Here is a 10,316-nt window from a genome sequence, read left to right on the forward strand (position 1 = left end):
TTCCTTGTTGTCCCAGATGAAAACTGACTAAAGGTGACATGAGTTTAGAATTAGTCCCTACCGTAGCTGGGATTGGCCCGGAGCAGCTGCTTCTTATTGTCATTTCTTGGGGATCATACGCTGATTATTACAGACTTATTAAGTGTCTTCAGGAGGCTCTCGGCGAAGCTGGCTGATGCCGTCTGTACTTAGTTCCTGAGTTTTATCACACAACTTCTGCTTGGTTCTCTTGATCTTGGGGTGGTTTATATTAAATAACGGAGAGATTTAATCAGCAAGAATCGGCCTGCTTCAAAAAATCTGAAACAGGGCTATTTTAATCAGTGTATTTTCACTTAAATTACTTTTAACTTACTTTTCAAAGAGAGATTCCAGATTTCTAGCATTTCTAATTTCTCCCCCTTTAAAATAGTACTTTGAAGTGTGCACAAATCACAGACGGTGGCTCGATCTGTATAATGCAATCACAGGTTTAAAAAGAGACCATTCTGCCAACATGTAATGACTTCCTGCCATGTTTATAACACACAACGTCCTTGGATGTGTCTCTCGGACAAAAGCTACTGCAGGGGCTCTTGATACCCCCCACTATGATCAGGCACTTTCCTTTCTCCCTGGACCCTAAACTTGTTTTTTTTTATTCCATCTTTCTCAAGTCCCTACTGCCAGCCTTCCACATTAAATTCTTTCTTGTCCTGTATTCTCTGCTGAAGATTAATGCCTGCACTGTATTCCTTGCTCCATCGTCAAACCCCAGAGTACTAATACTGGTGTTTATTCTGGGGCCTGATGACATATGCCTGAAAGGAATAATTTTTGTTGTTGTTGTTCCTAGAGGCCACATAGGGTTTCTACAGCATCATTCATCATGGGATAACTATGATCTAAATTGGCCTAGCAAAGATTTTTGTTTCCGTCTCAGGACATCAATATGGGGATCCCTATTCTTTTTTAAGTTAGGGTGGTACCAACAGAGTTCAACTTGTCCAAAGTAAAGAACTAATTGTTTGCTTTGAAGAGTACCTCATGAGTTTCAAGGTTTATGTAATGAGGAGATCAGAAACTTCCACCATTGCATCTGATGAACTAGGGCAGCCCTGGGTGCTTAGCTGATTATTTACGAATTTATTTACTTTAACATGTAGTTTGTATGTAACAAATTATGTAGATTTTTAAACTATGTATGTGTGTGTGTGTGTCCCAAGGTATATGTCCCAAACTGTGTGTCTGGAGTCAGAGATATGGTCTATGGTCTGAAGTATCTCTTGCTCCTGGGGATGGAAGATGGGCTGTCAGGTCTGACAGCAAATACCTTTATGAACTAAGTCACTCGTCATCCCAAATGCACAGATCTTGAGTATGAATTTCACACCCTATCATCACCTGACACAAGGTATGGAATATTTCTGCTATTCTGTAGCTTTCCTGGGTCACTTTTCAATGAATGAACACACAGACCTTGGACTTGGAAACTTCTTACTTTTAATTGTGTTAGTCAAACTCTGTTTGGATTTCACTACCAGAAAAAATGTCAATATCCATTTGCTGATTCACTAAGTTGGAGACAAACAAGTCTCAGGTAGGACAGCTTGGGTAGTTTCAGCCTCATATCTCTGCGTATACATGAATGGTACCTCACGGACTGTATTCCCTTGGCTGTGTTTTCCTCAGTGTGGTGCTATGACATTCATCTCTCTGTCTATCAGTACTGTGTGGGGATTCTGTTGATTGTTTTTGCTTTGCTGAATCTTATTTCACTGTGTGAATGCATTGCTGGGTAATTCAGTTTTGAATGGATGACTGAGCTGTTTCTTTTCTTTTCCTTTCTAGACTATTGTTAATGAAATTTCTCTGAGCATTTATGTAGAAGGCCTTTAGCAGGCCTTTCTTATAATGGGTAAATGCCTAAATTAAGAATTGTTGAGTCATAGAGCAAACATATTGATGTCTTTACTAAAATTGGCAAACCAGTCTTGCAAAGTCATTCTATCACCTTCTTGTTTCCACTAGTGAAGTTTGAAAGTCATAACCGCCCATCTTTGACCAATATCTGTCACTGTGAGATTTATAAAATGAAACATTATAGGAGTAATATTTCCCCATGTATTTTTAATATGTGTCTCCCTGATAATGTTGTTGAATTTTTTTTTTTTTGCATGTACTGGTTGGCACTCATACTCTCATTTTGTAGAGTATTCATTTGGGTCACTATTTTCAAGTTTGTAATTTTGTATCAACAAACACAGACAATACATTTTATTTCAAAACCCAGAAAACAAGAAAGCATCCTGCAATACCCTTTGAGGTCCTTTGCCTGAACACTACCAGCTCCCAAGGTCCATCTTTAAAAGCCAACAAGCAACTGCTTCATAGTTTGGGGGATTCTAGTGGTTCACCATCATTAGCAGTTGTTCCTTAATTATTTTTGTTTGTTTGCTTGCTTGTTTTGATTTTGAGACAGGATCCTACTAGCTAATGTAGACTGACTAAAAATTTGTAATCCTCCTGCCTTTACCTCTCAAGTACTAAGAGTATAGGCAGGCACAGCTAAACCCAGTGCTCATTTTTTCTTAACTATAATAATTAACATAAGCCTTATTATTATTAATATAGTCAATGGGTATAGTCTTTGCTTTCCAAGAACTTAAAGTGTCTAGTACAAGGGTAGATCCAAAAATAATTAGAAAGATAATAAATGTTCTGAGGCAATGGAGTAGAGGGCTCCCTTATGTGTATACACTAAGGGATGGGGGTGTGCTCACAAGTAGGAGTAGCAATGGAGTAGCAGAGAAAGCGGACAGGAACTGCTTCTGTAAAAAAGGAGTTCTTCAAATGAGTCTAGATGGTGAGTAAGGCTAGTGTATTGATTACCTTTCTGTTGCTGTGATAAAATGACATGACCATTTTTTTTTTTTTTTTTTTTTTTTTTTTTTTTTTTTTTTTTTTTTTTTTTTTTTTTTTTTTTTTTTTTTTTTTTTTTTTTTTTTTTTTTTTTTTTTTTTTTTTTTTTTTTTTTTTTTTTTGGTTTTTCGAGACAGGGTTTCTCTGTAGCTTTGGTACCTGTCCTGGAACTAGCTCTTGTAGACCAGGCTGGCCTCGAACTCCCAGAGATCCGCCTGCCTCTGCCTCCCGAGTGCTGGGATTAAAGGCGTGCGCCACCACCACCAGGCCCAAAAAGAACAAACTTAAGGAAGAAAGGCTGTGTATGGGAAATGGTTCCGAAACTATGGAGTACTCATGGCAAGCGAGGTCTGGCATGGCAGCAAGAGCAGGGAGCTAGGTGGTGGTGTTTTGCCTCCACACAGGAAGCAGAGAGAGTGGGCAGGACGTGGCAAGAGGCTATAAACCTTCAAAGTCCTCTCCCAGTGTCTTCTTTCCTCCAACAAGGCTCTACTGCCTAACAGTTCCCCAGATAGTGCAACTGGGGACTGAGTGTTCAAGCACTTGAGCTTTTCTCATTCAAAATACTATGCCAGGCAGTAACAAGAGAGCAAGTGTTTTACTCTGATTGCCGAAAGGGTTATTGGTATATATTCTATATAAAACTACCTACCCACACATTACATCACAGGTGAGACCGTTCTACCTTATCACTGTGGTACACTGGAATAATTAATTAATATTCCTTAAGCAGCTCTAAATCTTTCTATAGTAGTAACTACTGGCTATGAAATTTCCTGAGACAATGTACAGCATCCTCAAAGATTATTGTGTTTCCTTTCAGCCACAAATACCCTTGAAACACAATCTCCTTATTCTGTCTCGTCTCCTTGTTCACACTGACAAAGCACCAGTCTGTTGATGACAGACAAATTCATCTCAAGAGCAATCTTGATCCCTCACTGAGTCCCTGCTTTTGCAATCATCTGCAAGTCTAGTTATTTGCATGGTCTTAACCCTGGACCGAGTGAGCTCTTTGTCACACCTGCAGCTGTCTCCCAGATTCAAGAAGTCACAATAGAAATGTGGTTCACTTTATGGTAGTCATGTGTGTATCACCACCATCTGCTGATTGCTAATTGAGTAGAATAACAGCCTATTAAATAGCATTTACATTGTAAAAGCTGTATTAATAACTACCAAGTAAGTCTGAATAGAAATAATGTTTTGGGAATATTGATATGTGTTGTTCAACCACATGGAACTCTGTATGTTGTCATTATTATTGTTTCTGCTGCTATCTCTTGTTTGGTACCTCCATTTTCTTGACATTTTATCTAGAATTCAGGAATTTAACTGATTCCAAAACTCTAACTAGGTTTTAAGGATACCACCCCAACATAATAGGGACCAAACAGTAACTAAAGATGGAAAAAGACCACAAGAATATGGAACATGGAAGATGGCATGTGGGTTATCTCCTGTAATATATGTGGTACTTGGTTAAACTAGAAGTTGAAGGAATGACACATAGTTTTTTTTTTGAGTTAAAAGAAGTGACCAATCACCCGCAATCTCAGCAGCTCTCTGAGACACAGACTAAGACTTCACAGAGTTGACCAAGAGCTGAGTGACCAGCTCCCCAGCTGAACAGGAACTACAGATGCAAGCATAGTCAACAGAATACAAGAGACTCTCAGGCCCTGAAGATACAATAGAAGAAATAGATTCACTGGTCAAAGAAAATGTTAAAGTCAACAAACTCTTAACACAAAACATCCAGGAAATCTGGGACACCATGAAAAGACCAAACCTAAAAATAATAGAGATAAAAGAAGAATTCCAGCTCAAACATACAGAAAATATATTCAACAAAATCATAGAAGAAAACTTTCCTAACCTAAAGAAGGATATGCCTGTGAAGGTACAAGAAGCATACAGAACACCAAATGGACTGGGCCAGAAAAAAATTCCCCTTACCAAATAATGATCAAAATACTAAACATACAGAATAAAGAATGAATATTAAGAGCTGTAAAGGAAAAAGGTGAGGTAACATAATAAAGGCAGACCTATCTGACCTATCAGAGTTACACCCAACTTCTCAATGGAAACTCTGAAAGCAACAATGTCCTGGACAGATGTGCTGCAGACACTAAGGAGACAACAGCAGCAAGCCCAGACTACTATACCCAGCAAAGCTTTCAACCATCATAGAAGGAGAAAACAAGATATTCCATGACAAAACCAGACTTAAACAATACCTATCCACAAAATCAGTCTTACAGAAAATACTAGAAGGAAAACTCCAACTCAAGGAAGTTAGCTGTAGACAGCAGATAACCTCACACCCCAAAGAAAGGAAACACACAAACACTACACCTGAAAAATAACAGGAATTAACAATCACTGCTCATATCTGTTGCTATCAAAAGACTTAATTCACCTGTACAAAGACATAGGCTAACAGAATTGATATAAAACAAAATCTATCCTTCTGTTGCATACAACAAACACACTTCAACCTCAAAGATAAACACTACCTCAAAATAAAGGGTTAGTAAAAAGATTTTCCAATCAAATGGACCTTAAAAATGGGTGTAGCTATCGTAATATCTAACAAAATACTCTTCAAACTAAAATCAGTTAACAGAGATGGAGAAAGATACTTCATACTCATCATGGGGAAAATCCATCAAGATAAAAATCTCAGTTCTGAACATCTATGCCTCAAATACAAGAGCACCCACATATGTAAAAGAAACACTACTAAAGCTTAAATCAAAATCAAATCCCACACATTAATAGAAGGAGACTTTAACACCACACTCTCACCAATGGAATGGTCAGCCAGACAGAAACAACAGAGAAATAAGAGAACTAACAGATGTCATGACTCAAATGGACTTAAAGACATATATAGGACATTTCACCCAAACACAAAAGAATAAACCTTCTTCTTAGCACCTTATGAAACCTTCTCTAAAATTGACCATATACTTGGAAACAAAGCAAAGCTCAACAGATACAAAAAACCTTGGAATCACCCCCTGTATCATATCAGATCAGCATGACTTAAAGTTAGAATTCAACAACACTAATTGCAGAAAGCACACAAACTCATGCAAAATGAACAGTAGTCAACTAAATTACATGTGGTCCAATGAAAGAATAAAGAAATAAATTAAAGACCTCCTAGATTTCAATCAAAATAAATGCACAACATACCCAAACCTATGGGACACTATGAAAGCAGTGTTAAAAAGAAAGTTCATAGCACTGAGTGCCTTCATAAAGAAAGTGGAGAAATCGTACACTAGTGACTTAACAGCACACCTGAAAAGCTCTCTAACAAAAAGAAGCAGACTCACTAAGGAGAAGTAGATGACAGGAAATAAACAAATTGAGAGCTGAAATTAATAAAATAGAAAGAAAAGAATAAAAAGAGTCAATAAAATCAACAAGATAAACAAACTTTTGCCCAAACTAATCAAAAGACATAGAGAGAACATCCAAATTAACAATATCAGAGATGAAAAGGGGTATATAAAAATAGACATTGGGGAAATCCAGAAAATCATTAGGTCATACTTCAAAAACTTGTACTCTACAAAATGGGAAAATATAAAAGAAATGGACAATTTTCTGAGTAGGTACCACATATAAAAATTAAATCAAGACCAGATGAACAATTTAAATAGACCTATAATCCCTAAGAAAATAGAAGGAGTCATCAAAAATCTCCCAATCAAAAAATCTCGGGGCCCAATCCAGCACAGAATTTTACCAGGACTTTTCAAAGGCAAGATAATACCTATGCTCCTCAAATTTTTCCACACAATAAAAACAGAAGAAACATTGCCAAACTCTTTTTATGAAACTAGAGTTGCCCTGATACCCAAAGCACACAGAGACTCAACTAAGAAAGAGAGTTATAGACCAATCTCTCTCATGAACATTGATGCAAAAATACTCAATAAAATACTGGCACACTGAATCCAAGAACACATCAAAAAAATAAATCATCCATGATGATCAAGTCGGCTTTATCCCAGAGATATAGAGGTGATTCAACATACGAAAATCTATCAATGTAATCCACGAAATAAATAAACTGAAAGAAAAAATATGAACATCTTATTAGAAACTGAAAAAGCATTTGACAAAATCCAACAGCCCTTCATGATAAAGGTCTTGGAGAGATCAGGGATACAAGGAACATTTCTAACCACATTAAAAACAATATACAGAAAGCCGACAACCAACATCAAATTAAATGGAAAGAAACTCAAAGAGATTCCACTAAAATCAGGAACAAGACAAGGCTGTTCACTCTCTCCATATCTATTTAACATAGTACTCAGTATTAGCTAGAGCAAAAAGACAATAAATGCAGATCAAGGGGATGCAATTGGAAAGCAAGAAGTACAAATTTACTATTTGCAGGTGATATGATAGTGTACATAAGTGACATCAAAAATTCTATGAAGGAACTCCTACAGCTGCTGAACACCTTCAATTATGTGACAGGATACAAAATCAACTCAAAAAAAAACTTAGTAGCCCTCATATATACAAATGATAAGTAGTCTGAGAAAGAAACCAGAGATACGTCACCATTTAAAATAGCCACAAATAACATAAAATATCTTGGGGTAACAGTAACCAAAAGAGGTCAAAGACCTGTATGACAAGAACTTTAAGTCTTTGAAGAAAGAAATTAAAGAAGACCTCAGAAGGTAACGGAGAGATTTGGATCAGCAGGCATCGGGAGGTGATAGCAGCACACTTCTTCCAACAATGCCACACCTGCTCCAACAAGCCACACCTACTCCAACAAGCCACACCTACTCCAACAAGCCACACCTACTCCAATAAGCCATACCTACTCCAACAAGCCACACCTACTCCAACAATGCCACCCCTACTCCAACAAGGTCCCATCTAATAGTGACACTCCCCGTGAACCTATGGAGGCCATTTTCTTTCAGAACACCACATTCATTCCCTGGCCCCCAGAGGCTTGCAGCTCTATCATACTGCAAATGCATTTAGTCCAACTTCAAAAGACCCCATCGTCTCCTGCACTTTCAAACTTGTTTAAAAGTCCAAAGTCTCTGCTGAGACTCGTGAAATCTCTTAACTGTTATCCTCTGTAAAATCAAGATGAAAAGCAGAGCACATCCTTCCAATAAACAATGGCACAGGATATACATTACCATCCCAAACTGGGGGAAAGGGAGCATAGAGAGGAAATGGTTTAGCTGGAAGCTCCCTGCTCTCTGCCTCTTGACTGTTAAAGCTGCACAAGCCCCTACTTCTGGGATTATAGGCCTGCATTAGCATGCCAGGCTTAATTTGGGGCTAGCTGCTTATGAGTTTCTCATTTTCCATCACCCTATTCCTTCTCTCATGTTTTTTTTTAATAGAGGATACATGCCTTGTTACAACTAACACAAACACACGAGAAAGCACTTAGTTCTGCATCACTGAGACAAAATGCTAGCCATAGGCAACCTGAAGAAGAATTAATCAATTTCAGCTCACAGTTTCAGTCCATTCATGGCTTCACCTATATCTCTGGAATTCAAGTAAGTCAGCCAGCATAGTGGTAGGAACTGTGGCAGAGAAGGCTGCTCACCATGTGGTAGTTAAGAAACAGAGGTGGGAGCAGAAGAAGACATACCCTTCTTCAGTGGTATATACCACATTGACCCACTTTCCCCAGTCTGGCCAGGCTTCATATCTCCACCATGCCCTAAGGGTGCCACCAAGTTATGAATCCATCTGTACATTCCACAGTGATGACATGGCAGCCCCCTTAAGTCAATGACCTCTGGTTGATTGGACTACCTGCATAGAGACAAACATTCAACACCTTGGGAAAAACTCCATAATCTATCATTGCTCTTGCAGTTCAAATCCTGACTGTCCCTCAAAGGCTCAGGCGTAAAGGTTTGGCATCCTTTGGCACTGGGGTGTGATGACACTTCTAAGAGGTGGAACATAGGGGACAGAAGGTAAACCTTTGAGTGTGCCTTGACGTACTTGATGTAGACGCTGCAACTCGCCTCCACTCCTTCCCAGGTGCCTGCTCCCCAGCATGCTTCTGCTGTGCTATTCAACTTTGCCACAGGCTCAAAGCCAACCAGGGCTAAGCTGGCCATGGACAGAAACCTCTGAAACTGAATGGCAAAATAAACATTTCCTCCCTTTGAGATGTCTACCTCAGGAGTTCTGTCACAGTGATGAAAAACTGACTAACAAAGTCACCCCTTATTTTAAGAGAGAATTCAGGGTTACCTGTGTCAACACAACACAACCTTCAAATCAGGAATCCCTAGTTTAAAGAGATAAAACCTTTCTTCTTTACTTCAGGTATCTCGCTGATTGCCTCTCCCTCCCGGCAGATGAAAATCAGCACATACCATCACCCCACAAATCCTGGACATGAGAGAAAACGGAGCCCATGAGGCCCCACTCCCTCACACATACCTCTCTTCCCCAGAAGTACTGGGTGGGGTCTTGCCTTTGATTGACAGTGAAAATGTGTGGGATTTAACTTCTCTGGGGAGCTTTGAGCAGAAAGAAGGTCAAAGTCTCTTCTGGGCTAAGCACTGTGGTGCAGCCATGAAGAAAATGCACAGCAAGATTTCCCTGGAATTTCTGAGCCAATCTTAGTTCTTTTAGTCCTTGGTACAAGTCTTGGAATACTTCCAAAAGCCAAACAGTGGATGTCTAGACTTGCAGAGAGAAAAGTTAGGTGCTATTTAGATGGAGAAGGGTTATAGTTGCAAGGCAACAGTTGGGCAAGAATGCAACAGAGATTTATTGAGCATCTGCAGACATGGCAGTTGAGAAAATCTAAGTAAATGACTTGAGTTTTGCTAATCCCAAATCACTGGGCTGAATTCAGTTAAGAGTTTTAATTAGCTGGGTAATAGTGGTGCACACCTTTAGTCCCAGCACTCTGGAGGCAGAGACAAGTGGATCTCTGTGAGTTCAAGGCCAGCGTTGTCTGTAGAGTGAGTTCCAGGACAGCAGGGTGGTTACACAGAGAAACACTATCTTTAAAAAAAATAAAAAAGTGTTAATGAATTCACTACAGAAACCTGTTCAGATGCAGGGGTGGGTCTTTGTACATAATTATTTAGGACAATATATTCAGGCCAAATTAGAAAAGAGCCCAAGCTTTGGGGACTAACAGAATAAAAGGCCCCATGTCTCAAGCCTTTGTAATACTCACAGATGGTTGCACAGGTGATAAATGCCACAGATCAACCATCCAAAGTGCCTGTTTATAGAGAAATTGCAGAACAGCAGCAACTTTATCACCAGACGATAAGATCATCTTAATTATGCTAACGGAGCAAAATTAATTATCCACTTAGGTTAACCTCTCAGTTGGGCTTAAACGATAGCAAATCACTAAGCTG

This window comes from Alexandromys fortis, unplaced genomic scaffold (assembly GCF_014885135.2).
Source record: "Alexandromys fortis isolate MF-2015 unplaced genomic scaffold, M_Fortis_MF-2015_v1.1 scaffold_41, whole genome shotgun sequence".
Lineage (NCBI taxonomy): Eukaryota > Metazoa > Chordata > Mammalia > Rodentia > Cricetidae > Alexandromys > Alexandromys fortis.